The 17,706-nt window shown below is 41.4% G+C and overlaps 1 protein-coding gene across 13 annotated transcripts in view; it reads left to right on the plus strand.

Annotated features, from left to right (window-relative positions):
• The window catches only part of LOC128689171 (protein AF-10), a 236,773-nt gene that overhangs the window by 68,069 nt on the left and 150,998 nt on the right, over positions 1-17,706 (plus strand). The window lies entirely within an intron of this gene.

Consider the following 17,706-nt stretch of genomic DNA (forward strand, 5'->3'; position numbering starts at 1 on the left):
TGGGGTACCACTGTAACTGACAATCAGATAAATTAGTTTCAACTGAGAGACAAAGATGCAGTATTGAAATGTTTAGTTGAACAATTTATATTTGTTTAGACTATAAACTGAGTAACAGGTTGAACTGTTATGGAGGGAAAATAAACCCATTAGGGCTTATAAATTTATGGTAATATGTGAAAGCCTTTACTAACATGAACTTGAAGCACTGATTTATGGAGAGATGTTTGTACAACCAATTATTGTTAAGGAAAAAATACTGAACATTTTTATGGTCAGAACTTAAGCAGAATTTATGCAAAAGAAGTAGAAAGACTTGAAACTCATCAAAGGTATACCAAAGGTAAGACAGAACATTGTAACTGATAGACCCTTGATGTGATTTTCGTCTCCCCCCCCCCCCAAAAAAAAAAAAAGGTACTTGATATAGCAAGTGAATCAATGTCTAGTTTTAGAGAAAATATTATGTAGTTAATTTTATATAATAAGTATGGTATGGGATTAAAAGATAAAGAATCTAACACAAAATGGGAGTTGTCACAGTTACTTTTTGCTGATGACACTAATTTTGGGAGATTCTGAAGAGAAGTTGCAGAGATTGATGGACAAGTTTGGGAGGGTGTGTAAAAGAAGAAAATTAAAAATGAATGTAGGAAAGTGCAAGGTGATGAGGATAAAACAATTTGGGTAATGAAAGATTGGATGTCAAATTGGAGGGAGTATGGAGGAAGTGAATTTGTTGAGATATTTGGGAGTGAACTTAGCAGATGGGTCTATGAAAGATGAGGTGAACCATAGAATTGACAAAGGGGGGGGGGAAGGTGAGTTGTGCACTGAGGAGTCTGTAGAGACAAAGAACATTATTCCTGGAAGCAAAGAGGGAAATGTATGAGGGTATAATGGTAACAACGCTTTTATATGGGTATGAAGCTTGGGTAGCGAATGTTTCAAGAAGGAGAAGGCTGGAGGCAGTGGAGGTGTTGTGCCTGAGGACAGTGCATGGTGTGAATATTATGCAGAGAATTTGTAGCTTGGAGAAGAGGTGGTGGTGCAGAGTTTCTAAAAGTATTATCTGGAGGGCTGAGGAGGGGTTGTTGAGGTAGTTCAGACATTTAGAGGATGGAGCAAATTAGAATGACTTGGAAGGCATATAAATCTGTAGTGGAAGGAAGGTGGGGTAGAGGTCATCCTAGGAAAGGTTGGAGGGAGGGGGTAATGGAGGTTTTGTGTGCGTGGGGCTTAGACTTCCAACAAGCCTACCTGAGCATGTTAGATAAGAGTGAGTACAGGCAAATGGCTTTTATGACTTGACATGCTGTTGGAATGTGAGCAAAGTAACATTTATGAAGGGATTCAGAGAAACTGGTTAGCTGGACTTGAGTCCTGGAGTTGGGAAGTACAGTGCTTGTGCTCTAAAGGGTGGGTGGAGATATGTTGCAGTTTTTGAACTGTTGTGCAGGCATGCCTCTGGCAAGATGGTGATGACATGCCTCTGGCAAGATGGTGATGACACACCTCTGGCAAGATGGTGATGACACACCTCTGGCAAGATGGTGATAGCACACCTCTGGCAAGATGGTGTTGGAGTGAGTGATGAAAATGTTTCTTCTTTTTCGGGTCACCCTATCTCAGTGGGAAATGGCTGATGTTAATAAAAAAAAGTATATTACAAATAAGTTTTTTATATACACTTGAGAGCACTAGGTCTTGGAAGTTAATAGGTGTTGTATGTGCATATATTTCTGGGGATGAGCATAATTATTTTTGTTTAGTTATATTATTGAAAGGATTTGGTAGTGTTACAAAATGGAAAATTGAAAACAACTTTATATACTGGTACAAGGATGATGGATCTGTTGTGTAAGAAGTTTTGACATTCTGATGGTAAAGTGTCAACAAATAAGTGGATATCTTAACCAGTACCTACAGTGGCGAGATAAATTGAAAGGCAAACATTGTTTGAATGTTCCAGAAATAAAGAAATGTAAACTGTCAAAATAGAAATTAATGTTAGCACTTGGTGACATTATTGCAACCAGGATTTCAGTCTAGGGAGAAGAGGAGGGAAAGGCTTAACTGTTTAATGACAGTGCTAATAGTGCTGTGATTTAAAAAAAAATCTGAATTGGTAGAAAATCTTTTTCTTTTTATAATGACACAAAAAAAAAATGAAATTTGATTGAAAACTTAGAATTATGCAAGCACAAAATTGGTGGTCTGGTCGCAATTTATGGACTGACACTTTTGCCGACTTGAGTCCTGTAAGCCAATTCCAATGATCAGTTCAACCTAATTTATAGCTATTTTGCTTGTATGTCTTCTGTTCTATCGATTGAGCACAAGAAACCGTTCATTCAGCAATCATAAGTACCCTGTCATGTGCACAGAATTTTGTAATTGGCCAATTTTACACAAAAAAATAGTCCAAAATAAACACTGTAGGCATTCCAGCCACTAAAGCAACCTATCCTATGTTCATTGATCACATTTCCAAGCCTCTCTATTATACTTGTCCTGCTTTGAATCCATCATGGCACCAAAAATCAAAGTTGTACCCTGCCTCTCGGATAATAAAATACAACTCGTGAAATGATTGCAAACAAATCACAAAATATAACCACAAATGATTTGTCATGGTTTATGGTGTCCCAGTAATTGAAGCAGGCCTGGTAAAAAACTAAAATAGACCAGGAAGGGAGGGGAGGCTACCCTTCCCTACCACAAAAAAATCATCAGAAATCTAATATTTCTGCTACTTTGAGCTATGTTTTCAACTACTTCTGGTTTGAAACTGACCAGAATCATCTCTACTTCAGTAGTAGCTTTCCAATAAAACCAAAACAACCATCCTAGAAACCACCTCAGATTTGCCGTTTTAAACCAAACACAAGTTCAGAAGTTTGCTCTACTATCAAACACTGTGTGGGGCAGGAATTTTTTAATATGTATGCTTATCAAACAGATATATTCTCTTACGTCTAGGCAGCTTATTTGAGGGAGCTGTGCTCAAATTAAGATCTTGAGCGATATTTCCTCAGACCGAACCTAATTACCCCCCATTCTCCCCTCCCCTATCCCATCCTCCCCATCCTCCCCTTTTTCCATTCCTCCTCCTCCTCCTCACCCCTCCCTTTTGCCCTTCCTCTTTTTGGCCTTTGGGATTTCTCCCACAGGCGCGCTAGTTCTAGGTAGGGGAAAGGACACCGGGGTCCATCCCATTCCGTTGAGGTTCTTGGCGGTGGCGTAGTTTGCCGTGGAATCTGGATTGCCTGGGGTTGTCCCGATCCCTCTCCGGTATCCCGGAGTAGCTTTGGGTGTCTTTCGGGCGACGGGTGTATCTCTGGAAGCCACCTTTCGGATTCCGGGGGTGGTGGCCGAAGGAGGTATGCTTTGTGGCGGATATCCGGCCGCCCTCTCTTTTGTCCACCGAGGTAGCTCGGCAGATGTGAGGTTGCTATCCCGGATTGCTGGTTTACTGGCATGAAGGGTAGGGTATGGCACGGGTTCCATGCTGCATCTGCGCTACTAGCGGTGTTGAGGTCCTCTTGGGCGCGGAGGGAGATTTCTGGCCCTTTCATTCCTCCTGGGAACTATTCCTCCCCGCTCCCCCCCTTTTTTATTCTTTTTTTTTATTTTTATTTTCTTTTCTTCTTTCTTTTTTTTTCTTAAAAACAAAAAGCAAAGGAGTAACCTAACCATGGCAGCCCTAGTCTATGAACCCACTACCCCCAGGCCCCTTCTTGATACCACACCCCATTCTGACCCTGCCTTGTGTTTAGACCACTCTTCGGACACTCCTGATGCCCCTGTACCTCTTGCTGGTGCTGTTTCCTCACCCGCTTCAGGTACCGGGACTTCGACTGACTCCTTCGATTTGTCTGAACTCCGCTCTCCTTTGACTATGCTTCCGGCTTCTCCCTCTACGGTACGGCAATTTTCGAATCGCCCGCCCATTTCACGCCGGACCAACTCCGGTCCTACTCCTAAACACCAACGTCAATCTCCTGATGATGCTCCTTCGTTACCTTCCCATTCTACTCGGAAAAGACCGACACGTCAAGCACTCCCTCTCCACGCTCAGTTTCGGACCACACAATGGACTAAATTCTTTACTTTAAGACCAACTTCTTCTGCCTACCTTTCTGACCATAGTATTGGCAAAGCGCTCCTGCGTCATGTTGGCAGAGATATTTCATTTCATGCTCTCAAGAGCGGTACGCGCATCGTCACTGTCCAGAAATCTACCCAAGCTCATGATCTTTCTCTCCTTTCGAATATCGATACTACTCCTATCACTATTGAAAAGCATCTTTCTCTCAATTCTTGTAGTGGTACTGTCATTCTGCCCCATACCATAGTCCAACAGAATTTCCAGTCATGTGGCAATGACATTTTTGAACAGCTGGAACTCCAGGATCTCCCAATCCTCAAAGTAAACACTTATGTCCTTCCTGCCCGGGGGTGGAGACGTTACCCTTGCAATGTGGCTCGTTTAACTTTTGATAGCCGAGAACTCCCGTCCTCTGTATATGTCGCGGGACATCGGTTACAAGTTCGAAAGGTGATACCTACACCGCAACAATGTAGAAATTGCTGGCGTTTTGGTCACCCAGCGAAATATTGCAGATCTATGGCCGAATGCCCAGTCTGTGGTGCCGACGACCATTCTAATACATCTTGCAGTCAACCTCCATCTTGCCTTAATTGTAATGAAGCTCACCCTTCGTACTCCCGCCGTTGCCAGGTCTACTTAAATGAACGTGAAATCCGTTGCCTCAAAGAGGCAGAAGGTCTCCCTTATGCTATGGCGGTTACTCATCTCCGCCTCCAAGGGAGACTACCCCGTGTTTCTTATTCTCGTGTTTCCAAACATCCCCCCACTTCTGGGGTCCCATCTTCTGCAGCAAAAGGATTAGATGCCACTACGGCATCTAATCCTTTTGCTGTCCTTGGCTCTGACGTCCCGACTACAACTCAATCTGTTCTCACATCTTCGCGTCCTTCCTCACAAGCCCCAGTATTGACAAGACCTCGTACGACACCTAATACCAATCGCCCCTCTACTCAGAAGTCCAAAAAATCCACATTGCTCAAATCTTCTTTGCCCCTTCCTTCCCTTCTTCCACCTCCACACTTTACCTTTCCAGTCTCTGTACCTAGTTCTTCCCCTCTCTCTGGCTCTATTACAAGTGTGGAGATTCACCCTCCTCCTCGTACTATGCCTTCCACCCCCGTCCCCTCCCAAGTTACTCCCTCTTCTGCTACCTCCCAGGTTTCTGCCTCTTCTGTCCCCCCCCCCCCACACTTCATCTCCAGTCCCTTACACTCTTCCCTCCCCCTCTACTTTGGTACAGTCCATTACTGTCCCAATCTTTACTCACCCTCCTCCTTCTATCTCCAATATGGTCCCCCATACATCTTTGAATTCAGAAACACTTGAAGCCATTTCAGAATATATTGCAGAGACTAAACCTTCAGTGGACACTGATTCACTTCCTGTTCCTTCTCTTCCCTCTCCTCCATCTTCACAACCCCATTCTTCGCAACGCTCCGTTCCTTCGCTACTTGAACAGATCTATGGCCGGATTTCACGTTCATTTAAGTAGACCTGGCAACGGCGGGAGTACGAAGGGTGAGCTTCATTACAATTAAGGCAAGATGGAGGTTGACTGCAAGATGTATTAGAATGGTCGTCGGCACCACAGACTGGGCATTCGGCCAATGCCACCACACGTTGACTTTTCTAACCCCTCTAGTCCGTACGTGCCTTCACCTACAGATTCCTGATATTTTCTTCATCGCCAATCATGGCCTATTTACAGTGGAATATCCGCGGCCTCAGGGGTAATCAGGGTGAGCTTCAGATGTTGCTTTCCAGGTTTTCCCCTGTTGGTGCTTGCTTACAAGAACCAAAATTACACTCGGCTGTTTTCCAACCTATCTCAGGCTATAATTTATTGTATTCTTCGGATCCTTTCTCAGATGGGACCTTTAATGAAAGTGCCCTTCTTCTACGCAATGATATTCCGTACTGTCAACTATTTGTCCATACCTAGCTGCATTACACTGCAGCCCGTATCCACTTGAATAAGTGGTTTACAATATGTTCTCTATATCTCTCTCCTTCTCGAGCATTTTCTATCCCAGACTTGCCTTTCTTGTTTCATCCTTACCACCACCACTTCTGTTACTTGGTGATTTTAATGCCCACCATTTCCTCTGGGGGGGTCTCATTGTGACTCGCGTGGCATTCAGTTGGAGGCTTTTCTCGCCTCTCACCCCCTCCATGTTTTAAATACGGGTACTCCCACCCATTTTGATCCTCGTACTCATACTCTCTCTTGCATCGATCTATCAGTCTGCTCTTCCTCCACTGCACTAGACTTCACCTGGTCTGTTCTACCAGACTTACATGACAGCGATCATTTTCCGATCATTCTTACTTCTCCTTCCTATTCACCACCTTTCCGTAGCCCTCGCTGGCAATTTGATCGGGCAAATTGGGATCTTTACTCACACCTCACTGCTTTTAGTGAGGTTCCTTCTTCATCCTCCATTGATGAGCTCCTACACATCTTATCGACATCAGTTTATACCGCAGCTTCTCATTCTATACCCCAAACCTCAGGCAGGCATTCTCAGAAGTGCGTGCCTTGGTGGTCTCCTGCTTGTGCTCGTGCAGTACGTTTGAAACGTGCTGCATGGGGCAGGTACCGGTACAATAGAACCGCTGAGAGAGTTCTTGATTTTAAGCAGAAGCGTGCGATCGCTCGCCGTGTCATCCGTGAAGCTAAACGCACTTGTTGGCGAGACTATGTTTCCACCATCACCTGTGCTTCTTTTATGAGTGCAGTCTGGAAAAAAGTGATGAAATTGAGTGGTAAATACTCTCCTGACCCGGCTCCTGTTCTACGGGTCGCTGGTGTTGATGTAGCAAACCCTCTCGACGTTGCCATTGAACTTGGCACACATCTGGTCCGTATTTCCCGAGGGCTCCATCTATGCCCCTCGTTTCTTTCCTCAAAGTCTGCCAGAGAGTTAGTACCCTTGGACTTTTCTTCTCTCAGAGAAGAACAGTATAATGTGCCTTTTACACTTCAAGAACTGGAGGCAACGCTCTCAGCTTGCCGATCATTGGCAGCTGGGCCTGACGACATTCATATTCGTATGTTACAACATTTACATCGGTCAGCCCTTGTAGTCCTCTTACACCTCTTCAATCTTATTTGGGCACAAGGAGTTCTTCCCCAGCTGTGGAAATCTGCCATTGTTCTCCCTTTCCGCAAACCGGGTACTACAGGACATGATGCCTCCCACTATCGCCCCATCGCTCTTACTAGTGCAGTTTGCAAAGTGATGGAACGCCTCGTAAATTGACGTTTAATGTGGTATTTAGAGACTCACAACAGTCTCTCTGCTAGTCAATATGGCTTTCGTAAGGGTCGTTCTACCATAGACCCCTTACTACTCTTGGATACGTATGTTCGTAATGCCTTTGCAAATAATCACTCAGTTATTGCCATATTTTTTGACCTTGAGAAGGCATATGACACAACTTGGAGGTATAATATTTTGGCCCAGGCCCATTCCTTAGGCCTCCGAGGCAATCTACCATCCTTCTTTAAGAACTTTTTAACTGACAGACATTTCCGTGTTCGAGTCAATAATGTTCTTTCCCCGGACTTCGTCCAAGCTGAAGGTGTCCCTCAGGGATGTGTTCTAAGCACAACACTTTTTCTCCTTGCTATAAATGATTTGGCCTCTGTTCTTCCACCCAATATTTGGTCATCACTCTATGTTGATGACTTCGCTATTGCTTGTGCAGGCGCTGACTGTCACCTTATTGCAGTTTCTCTCCAGCATGCGGTCGACCGTGTTTCCACTTGGGCCACCACGCATGGGTTTAAATTTTCAAGTACCAAAACTCACCAAATTACTTTCACTAGACGCTCTGTTATCTCCGATCATCCTTTGTATCTCTATGGCTCCCGTATCCCCGAATGTGATAGTCAGGTTTCTAGGCCTTCTCTTTGACTGTCGGTTATCCTGGAAACCTCACATTACCTCTCTGAAGGCAACTTGTCACAGCCGGCTAAACCTTCTTAAAACCCTTGCTCATCTTTCCTGGGGAGCTGAACGTCGAACTCTGCTTCGCCTACATTCAGCCCTCGTTTTATCGAAACTCGATTATGGTGACCAGATTTATTCCGCTGCCTCTCCTGCTACTCTCTCTAGCCTTAACTCTATCCATCACCAAGGCTTACGTTTGTGCCTTGGTGCTTTTCGCTCTTCCCCTGTTGAGAGCCTCTATACAGAAGCAAATGTTCCATCCTTGTCTGATCGCCGTGATGCCCATTGCCTTCGCTACTATGTACGCTCTCACGATCTACACAATCCTTCCATTTGTAGAATGGTCACCGATATTAGTAGACATTCTTTATTCGTTCGCCGCCCCTGTTTGCTCCATCCCTTTTCTCTTCGCCTACATTCACTCTTGTCTTCCCTTCAGTTACCACCTTTATATGTTCATGTAGCATCTCACTTTTCCCTACCCCCCGGGAAGTTCCAGCTGTTCGGGTCTGTTCTTTCTCACTCCCTTGCTCGAAAGCTCAACTGCCTACGGTGGCTTCCCGCTCTCTTTTTCTTGATCACTTCCACTCCCATTCTCATGCCACCGCTGTGTACACAGATGGCTCTAAGTCTTCAGACGGCGTCGGATTCGCAGCAGTGTTTCCGGACAGCGTCGTGCGGGGGCATTTACTATCTTCAGCTAGCGTCGTTTTTACTGCTGAACTGTATGCCATTCTTGCAGCACTTATTCGTATCGCATCTATGCCTGTGTCATCATTTGTAGTAGTCTCAGACTCCCTTAGTGCTCTACAGGCTATACGAAAATTTGATACATCTCATCCCCTAGTTCTCCGTATCCAACTTTGGCTACGCCGTATCTCTACCAAACATAAATATTGTTTTTTGTTGGGTCCCTGGTCATGTCGACGTACAGGGCAATGAACAGGCAGACACTGCTGCGCGGTCAGCAGTACATGACCTACCAATTTCCTATCGAGGTGTTCCATTTCTGGACTATTTTGCTGCAATAGCTACCCACCTTCGCACCCGTTGGCAACAACGTTGGTCAACTCTGCTCAGTAACAAACTTCATTCTATTAAACCGAGCATAGGTTACTGGCCGTCTTCTTGTCATCAGTGCCGAGGTTGGGAGACCACTCTCTCCCGCCTTCGCATTGGCCACACTCGTCTTACTCATGGGTATCTCATGGAGAGGCACCCTGTTCCTCTCTGTGAGCAGTGTCAAGTTCCAGTATCGATTAGCCACATTCTGTTAGACTGCCCTCTCTATCAATGAGCACACAGAATTTACCTCCAACGTCGTCTTCGTTCTACTACTCTCTCTTTACCTTCCCTTCTTGCTGATGGACCCTCCTTTAATCCTGACTCTCTCATTGACTTCTTGACAACGACTGATTTACTCCACGTACTCTGATGATACTTTTCGCACTCCCCTCAGCCCTTTCTAGTTCAGTCTCTTGCTGCCCTTTACCCTTTCACCATCCACTACCCCGCTGTTATCCGTAACCTATTACTCATCCATCTCCCTTTTGCCACCTGATGCCCTCACTTCCTTCCTGCCCTGCAGCGCTGTATAGCCCTTGTGGCTTAGCGCTTCTTTTTGATTATAATAATAATAATTGAGCGATATTAGCATCAGTGACGTAGATCTATGTGACAGTGTAAGTGTTAAAAATCATTAGATGCTAAAAAAATCAGAGAAATAGTCATTAAAACTATAAGACATTTCAGTATGTATGTGAAATTTCTTAAACTATTGTGCTTTCATAGTCAACAAGTCAAATTAATATAGTGAAAGTTAACATTAATTGTAAATACTATACAGGTCTCCCTCAACATTCGTGTTTTCCACTTTCGCTGGCTTCGAACATTTGCGAATTCCCAGCCGCCAAATCATATTTATGTTGAGGGCTTTGAAGGTGATGAATGACATTGATAGAGGCATAATTCCCTAGAAAACTGTAGATACGAAGAAGCGGTCTCAGTTGTCCATCGCAATGTTCTTACGGGAAGGGGGGTAGGGTGGCACTGTATGTCCGAGAACGCTTGAACTGTTGCATAAAAACTGGTATAAAGTCTGAAATAACACATACAGTCTGTCTGCATAGAATTTTCAGAGGGGCACGAGAAATTGATTTTAGGTGTGATATACCGTCCCCCAAACTTAGATAGGGACCAAGAGAGACTACTGTGGGAGAAAATTGTTGAGGCCACAATGATGTAGTAATTCTAGGGGACTTCAACTTTAGTTAGATTGATTGGAATTTCTTGATTGGGAATTTAGAATCTAATGACTTCTTAGAAGTAGTTCAGGATTGTTTTTTGAAGCAGTTTGTGACAGGACCTGCAAGGGGAAATAATCTGCTTGATTTGGTTCTGGCAAACAAGGAAACCCTTGTTAATAATTTAGAAATTACAGAGGAACTCGGCACAAGCGACCACAAATCAATTACCTTTAGCATTGAATGGAAGTATGATAGAAGGGATAACTTGGTAACGGTCCTAGATTTTCGCTTAGCAGATTACAATGGGCTTAGAGAACACTTATCTGTGGACTGGGGTAACGAAGAGTCATCAATGACAGTTTTCTGAACACTATACATGCTGCCCAAAGAACATTTTTTTTTTTTAACAAGTCGGCCGTCTCCCACCGAGGCAGGGTGACCCAAAAAATAAGAAAATCCCCCAAAAGAAAATACTTTCATCATCATTCAACACTTTCACCTCACTCACACATAATCACTGTTTTTGCAGAGGTGTTCAGAATACAACATTTATCCCATATAAATAATTTTTCTTCTTCTTTCAACAAACCAGCCGTATCCCACCAAGGCAGGGTGGCCCGAAAAAGAAAAACTTTCATCATCATTCATTCCATCAATCTTGTCCCCCAGGATGCGACCCACACCAGTCGACTAACACCCAGGTACCTACTTGCTGCTAGGTGAACAGGACAACAGGTGTAAGGAAAGGTGTCGAAATGTTTCTACTCCTCCGGGAATCGAACCCGGGCCCTCCGTGTGTGAAGCGAGAGGTTTGCCAGCCAGGCCACGGGGTCACCTTAAAAATAAAAGTAGGTCTTAGATAGGGATGTGTAATGTCACCATGGTTGTTTAACATATTTATAGATGAGGTTGTAGAAAAAGTAATTGCTAGGGTGTTGGGGAGAGGAGTGGGATTAAATTATGAGGAATCGAATGCAAAATGGGAGTTGACACAGTTACTTTTTGCTGATGATACTGTGCTTATGGGAGATTCTAAAGAAAAGTTGCAAAGGTTAATGGACAAGTTTGGGAGGGTGTGTAAAGGTAGAAAGTTGAAAGTGAACATAGATAACAGTAAGGTGATGAGGGTATCAAAAGATTTAGACAAAGAAAAATTGGATATCACATTGGAGGGAGGGAGTATGGAAGAAGTGAATGTTTTCAGATATTTGGGAGTTGACTTGTCAGGAGATAGGTTTATGAAGGATGAGGTTAACCATAGAATTGCTGAAGGAAAAAAGGTGAGTGGTGCATTGAGGTGTCTGTGGAGACAAAATATGTTATCCGTGGAGGCAAAGAAGGGAATATATGAGAGTATAGTGGTACTAACACTCTTGTATGAGTGTGAAGCTTGGGTTGTAAATGCTGCAGCGAGGAGGCGGCTGGAGGCAGTGGAGATGTCCTCTCTAAGGGAAATGTGTGGTGCAAATATGATGCAGAGAATTCGTAGTGTGGAAATTAGGAGGTGTGAAGTTACTAAAAGTATATTAGTGAGTGGGCTGAGGAGGGGTTGTTGAAATGGTCTTGTCATTTAGAGAGAATGGAACGAAGTAGAATGACTTGGAGAGCGTATAAATCTGTAGGGAAAGGAAGGTGGGGTAGGGGTCGTCCTCGAAAAGGTTGGAGGGAGGGGGGGCAAAGGAGGTTTTGTGGGCGAAGGGCTTAGACTTCCAGCAAAGCATGCACGAGTGTGTTGGATAGGAGTGAATGGAGATAAAGGGTTTTTGGGATCTGACAAGCTGTTGGAGTGTGAGCAGGGTGATAGTTTGTGAATGGATTCAGGAAAACTGGTTAGCCAGACTTGAGTCCTGGAAATGGGAAGTACGTACAATGCCTGTACTTAAAAGGAGGGGTTTGGGATATTGGCAGTTTGGAGGGACATCTAAGCTGTAGTATCTGGGCGCTTCTGCAGGGACAGTGATTATGTATGAGTGACTGTGAAAGTGTTGATTAATGAAAGTTTTTTCTTTCTTTTTGGGTTTTTCTTTCTTTTTGCATCGCCCTGCCCCAGTGGGAAACGGCCAACGTGTTTGAAAAAAAAAAAAAAATTTATTCTATTTCTTTATTTTGGTCTTTTAAGGCTATTTACAAAGAATACTTACAATTGCTTCAGAGTGCATTAGTCCTCAAAATGTGGAAATAATTTACATTGTTCAACTTTACTGGCTTATCCTTGGTTAAATATACTTAGTATGCTTTGTGGCTGAATTCTGCTGTTAGTATCATGAAATTGTAATAAATTTGGAATGAATAAATCATCTTTGTGCCACTTCCACGCCCTGTTTACTCTGTTAATCATAATGTTTAGTTGGACATATGTGGATCTTTACCTAAACATCACATAGAAGGTCTTGTCAGTGTTAAGCATGAGTATATTTGTACTCATCCAGGTAGATATCTTTATGAGCTCCTCATTAACAGTGTTGTTGAGAGAATTTGGATTTAAGTCCTGAAGGTGGGAAGTACAGTACATGCACTGAAGGAAGGGTTTGAGATATTTGCTGTTTGGAGGGACATCTGAACTGTTGTACCTGTATTATTGGTGTCTGTTAACCCTTTCAGGGTTTCGGACGTACTAGTACGGCTTACGACCCACGGTTTTTGACGTACTAGTTCGCCTAAATTCTAGCGCCCTCAAATCGAGTGAGAGAAAGCTGGTAGGCCTACATATGAAAGAATGGGTCTATGTGGTCAGTGTGCGCAGTATAAAAAAATCCTGCAGCACACAGTGCGTAATGAGAAAAAAAAACTTTGACCGTGTTTTTGGATTAAAACAGCGAGTTTGCACTGTATTTTCGTATGGTGTTTATTGTTGTATTCTAGTTTTCATGGTCTTATTTTATAGAATGGAAGACATATTACAGAAATTGAGATGATTTTGACTGGTTTTACAAAGAAAACTACCTTGAAATTGCACTCACAGTAGCAGAAATGTTCGATTTTTACCAAAGTTCAGAAGTACAGTAAACAAATCATGCCAAGCGTCCAATACACATCAACTGGTGAGTCTGATATTCTTTCACAAGTGCACCGATATTATTTATACCATTTCTACACTAATACAGTAGTCTGCATAACAGTAAATCTTCTATTTTTTTGTGAGAATACAAATTCAAAGTGGAAAGAAAAAGAATGTAAGAGAAGCGTGGGGACATGATTAATGAACAGAGGAAATGTTATTTTAGTGCCAGGAATGTCTTTCTTGTTTATTCTGAACCCTATTCTGAAATTGGCACCTTTTGAAATTTGTGTGAAATTGGCAAAATTGCTAAATTCTGACCACTGTATTGGATAGTTGAAATTGGTAAATGGGTGGTTTCTTGTACTCATTCGATAGAAAAAATATAGTTATAGCGAAATAGTTATGATTTTTGTCGACAAGTACACTGGAATTGGCCGAAAATAGGGTTCAAAGTGGGCAAAATCTCCAATGCGTAAACATTGTCGAGACCGCTAACTTCACGAGAGCATAATTCCGTAAGTTTTCCATCAAATTTCATACTTTTGGTGTCATTATGATCGGGAAAAGGTTCTCTATCTTTTCATAAGAATTTTTTGTTTTTTTTAAATTTGGCCGTCCGAGAACAAGTCTCTGAGAGGGCATGCTGTGGTCTACTGTGTCAAAAGCTTTCCTAAGGTTAATAAAGAGTCCTAGTGGATATTCATTATAACAAAAAAAAAAAGGCACAATACTGTGACTGGAACGATGCACAAATAATCCGCACATAGAAGAGAGGAGCTTACGACGATGTTTCGGTCTGACTTGGACCATTTACAAAGTCAGGAGCTGCATAAAGGAAGTATAGCAGTTCTATAATTGCATCATTTGCGCTTTTATTTGGTCTGAAATCAAACTGGCAGAGGTTGAATATATTGAGTGATGCTAGGAAAGAGTATAATTTCATGTGAATTATTTTGTCAAAAATTTTAGATAATGGTAAGTTAGATGTTGGCCTTAAGTTATTTACGGCTGTTGGGTCTCTACCTTTGTGTATTGGGGTAACACTTGCTATCTTTAGTATTGTCAGAAAAGTGTTGGTTTCTAATGATTTGTTGAACAATATTGTAAAGGTTCATGAAAACACATGAGCTTCTCTTTTAAACAATAATGGTGGTACCTATGCTAAGTTTCCTGACATGTTTTTCAGTGAATTTATTATGAAAGTGACCTCATTAGGAAAAGTTGGAACCAGATAAACTTCCAGCAATGTAGTCACTTGAGTATTGGTACTTGGGATTTTGCTAGATAAACTTGATCCTATGGTAGAGAAGAAACCATTTAACTTATTGGCTGCTTTATCAGGCTGGAGATGTGGTTCATTGGGTCTGGTTAGGACAATATCTTGGGTTTTGGTCATTTTACGAGAACCCAGGATTTGAGTTTCTGTTCCAGATCTTCTTCATAACACCTCTTATTTCATTGAACCTGGTTCAATTGTTTAGACTTCCTTATTAGTTTGGTAATTACTGTTGTATAGTTTTTTTGGTTTGTTTTATAGTTATCAAGCCCAGTCTATATTTCTCATAAATGTTTTTATCAGTGGACCTGAGGATGATATGTTTTAGCCATGGGCTACCTAGTCTCTGCTGTGATCTGTTTAGTTTTATTAAGACAATGTTTATTGTAAAAGCTTCGTATTTTTTGCAGAAAAAATTTGACATATATGTCAATGCCTCCGTCATCGGTCAGTGTAACTTACTGCTGTAGTGAAGTTACATAATGATTCATATTAGATTAGCAAAAATTGTACACTGCAGTTAACTTATTAACCCTTTTACTGTCGGTCCCATAATATTATGACTTGCAATCCAGTGTCGGTTCCGTAATACTACACCAAAATTCTAGTGGCTTCTAGTCTTGTGGGTGATAGCTGATAGACCTACATATAAAAGAATGGGTCTGAGTGGTCAGTGTGTGCAGTATAAAAAAAAGTCCTGCAACACACAGTACATAATGAGAAAAAAAAACTGCTGCCTTATTTTTGGTTTAAAACAGCGACTTTGCTGTGTATTTTTGTATGGTGTTTATGGTTGTATTCTCATTTTCTTGGTCTCATTTGATAGAATGGAAAATATATTACAGAAATAGAGATGATTTTGAATGGTTTACAGACAAAAAGTACCTTGAAATTGAGCTCAAAGTAGCGGAAATGTTCAATTTTTGGTGATGTTCAAGAGTAAACAAATCATGTTACACGTCCAATACACTTCAACTGGTGGGTCTGATAAGCTTTCACAAATGCGCTGATATTATTTATGCCATTTTTACATACAGTAAATCTTCTATTTTTTGCATGAATAAAAATTCAAAATGGAAAACAAACATAATATAAGAGGGACCTGGAGATGTGACTAATAAACAGAGAAAATGTTATTTTAGTGCTAGGAATGTTTACATTGTTAATTCTGGACCCCATTTTGAAACTGACCTTCCTTGAATTTTGCATGAAATTAGCTAAAATACCAAAATCTGATCACTTTATTGGGCAGTTGAAGTAGGTACGTGAGCAGTTTCTTGTGCTCAATCGATAGACCAAAAAAGGAGTTCTAGTGAAATAGCTCTGAGTTTGGCTGATTGGAACAATGGAATTGGCCGAAATAGGGCTCAAAGTGTGTGAAATTGCCAATGTGTAAATATCGCTGAGACTGCTAACTTCGCGAGAGTGTAATTCTGTAAGTTTTCCATCAAATTTCGTACTTTTGGTTTCATTACCATTGGGAAAAGATTCTCTATCATTTCATGATTTTTTTTTTTAAATTCTTCAACACTGAAAGCAAGTTTGCGAGCAGGGGTCGCAACAGTGAAAGGGTTGTTAATAATAATAATAATAACTTATTTCAGCATGATACATGATTTGTTTTTTAGGGAATTAATAATTAGGGTGACTTCTGTGGGTTCAGTTGGAGCAAGATAGAAGGAAAGTAATTACTAGCTTGGGCATTAGTGCTTGGAATTTTGTTAAGGAGACTTGATCCTGTGATAACGAAAAAATCTTTTAACTTATTAGCCGTTCCAGTAGGCTGGATCTGTGGTTCATTGGGTTTAGCTGGAACAGTATCTTTAGTTTTGGTCAGCTTTTGAATACCCAGGATCTGAGTGTGTTTTCCAGGTCTTGTTTTCATATTTCCTTCTCAATCCTTAAACTGTCCAAACGTAGATCTACGTTTGTGCGCGTAGCACTCCAACCTTGATTTTCTCCACAAAAAAGCTTGTAAAAAAAAAAAATGTAGATCTACGTTCAGAGAGCTATGCGAGCAAACGTAGATCTACATTTGGACAGTTTAAGGGTTGATATCTAACCCTTACTTGTTTTTCATCCTTAATTTTTTGTCCTAATTTGTTCACCACATGCTTGAAACTATTTCTTTGCCAATGAATGTGACAGTTCTCACTGTATAATAAAAAATAGACAATGCAGAATTGTGCATATTTCTTCAGACAGAGTATGTGTGTCATTCTCATTTAGTTTACTAGTCTAGGGAAACGTGTAAATTTGTTGAAAAAATTTGGGTGAATTGAGAAAATGTGAGCTTCAAAAATATAAGTTTAGTTAAAATAGTAAAATTCTTTTAATTAAGTAAAAATTAATCATGAGGATTTTAAATATATCTTCAATAAATTAAATGCCTGGTAATGTGAAAATTTTGTAGTGTTAGATTATGTCATTTTCAAAAAGAAAATTTTCCCTACAAAATTTTTAACTTAAAGCATTTGGGGAAGACTTTTTCATATTTTATTTATAGTACAGTTACCCATAATCTATGTCTTAGTAGAGGTAATTTTATTACTAGAAAGATTAACTAAAATAGTTCTTTTTTTCTTTTTTAGATTGTGAAATATTGTTACACTTTGCACATATTTTTGGCACAAGGCTATGTAAATGATCAAATAGACAGTTAATGCTTGTTCATTCATATAAGAATTAACTTGTGGTTTATTATTTGACATGTAAAATCATAGTAACACAATTGTAAATAACTTACAGAATGGATGGGGTTCGAATCCATGACGAGCCAGTCCTAAAACTAACAGACCAGTGTGTTAACCACTGTACCATGCCGGACGAATAAGATTCATCCAGCTAGGGATATTTCACTACCCTAGGAAGGTTAGCATGGCCTGCACTCTGACCACATTGCAGGTTTTACGACTGGCTCACCGTGGGATCGAAACGTATCCGTTCTGTGAGTTGTGGCTTGTTATTTTCAAGAAAATGGGAATGGCATTGATTTATGTGTACTGTATATTGTAGGCTGAGTAGAGGATGTAGATCAGACATGCAGCCTGTGGTATGCTTCAGTCAAGCCTACATTGTGGTAATTGGTTCAGTGTCTCATGTAGCTATTACGT

This window comes from Cherax quadricarinatus, chromosome 21 (genome assembly GCF_038502225.1).
Source record: "Cherax quadricarinatus isolate ZL_2023a chromosome 21, ASM3850222v1, whole genome shotgun sequence".
Taxonomy (NCBI): Eukaryota; Metazoa; Arthropoda; class Malacostraca; order Decapoda; family Parastacidae; genus Cherax; species Cherax quadricarinatus.